Source organism: Pistacia vera, unplaced genomic scaffold (assembly GCF_008641045.1).
Source record: "Pistacia vera cultivar Batoury unplaced genomic scaffold, PisVer_v2 Contig720, whole genome shotgun sequence".
Taxonomy (NCBI): Eukaryota; Viridiplantae; Streptophyta; class Magnoliopsida; order Sapindales; family Anacardiaceae; genus Pistacia; species Pistacia vera.
This window is the reverse complement of record NW_022196580.1, coordinates 328,300-329,496: the sequence shown is the minus strand read 5'-3', so window position 1 is coordinate 329,496 and position 1,197 is coordinate 328,300. Positions and strand designations below refer to the sequence as shown.

Genomic DNA, 1,197 nt, shown 5'->3' with positions numbered 1-1,197 from the left:
CAAATGTGTTCCCAACTTGACACTCACTGCTCACATGGTTTCCTACACAAAATTCACATGTTAGTTGAGGTGCTTGTATAGAGTTTACCTGCATAGTTCCCAACTGTTTTTGAAGTGCAGTGAGTTGGGCTGAGATGGTTGTGAAGGCATCAACTTCATGAAGACCCGAAGATTTCCTTGTTGTAACTCTCTCATTTGGTCTTTGGTAGTTGTTGCTTGCCAAAACCTCAAGCAACTCATACGCCTCCTCTTATGTCTTATTCTGCAAGGCCCCTCCTGAATCCACCATGGTTTGCACGGTACCCATCAACCCATTGTAGAATGTTTGGACTTGAAGCCAAACTGGTAGACCATGGTGTGGACACTTCCTCATTAACTCCTTATATCTCTCCCAAGCCTCATACAGTGACTCGGCATCATCTTATAGAAATGATGTGATATCATTTCTCAATTTCGCTGACTGAGCTAGAGGAAAGAACTTGGTCAGGAATTTCTGTGCTAGATCATTCCATGTTATTATTGTTCCCAGTGGTAATGCCATTAACCACCTCTTTGCTTTATCTCCCAATGAGAATGGGAATAACCGCAGCCTAATAGCATCATCCGACACTCCATTTGACTTGAAGGTATCGCAAATTTCCAAGAAATTTGCAATGTGCTGATTCGGATCTTCTTTCAAATCACCGTTGAATCTAACCGACTGCTGGATCATCTGGATGATTGCCGGCTTGATCTCAAAGTTGTTTGCTTGTACTATAGGTCTAGTAATACTTGACCCACTTCCATTCACTGTGGGAACTGAAAATTCCCTCAGTGTCCTGTTTTCTTATTCAGCCATTTCAACAACTTCTTTAGATTCTGCAGTAAGATTCTCTCTTTCTCTTCTCTCTCTGTTACGTCTTCTCACGGTCCTCTCAAGCCCAAGGTCAACAGGAACCACTGGTTGACGTCTTGCTCTTCAGATAAACTGAAACGAACAAGAGTGAAGAAAAGTGAGATCACAATTCTAATGAAAATTAACAACAAAAATTAAAACTTCAATCTAGCTAAACTTAAGGAAAAACTCAATGTTAACTTAAAACAAATCCCCGACAACGGCGCCAAAAACTTGATGCGTGTTTACTACAACATGCAAAAATAGCAAGTGCACTAGTTGCAAAAAGTAATAAAATGATGAGTAGGATATCGTTCCCACGA

The 1,197-nt window shown here is 40.9% G+C and overlaps 1 non-coding gene across 1 annotated transcript; it reads left to right on the top strand.

The window, feature by feature from the left end:
* The first annotated feature begins 347 nt into the window (after nt 1–347).
* LOC116114724 lies at nt 348–454 on the top strand. The gene has a single exon (XR_004125591.1). It is a non-coding gene; the product is annotated as a small nucleolar RNA R71 (small nucleolar RNA).
* Nucleotides 455–1,197: the final 743 nt, after the last annotated feature.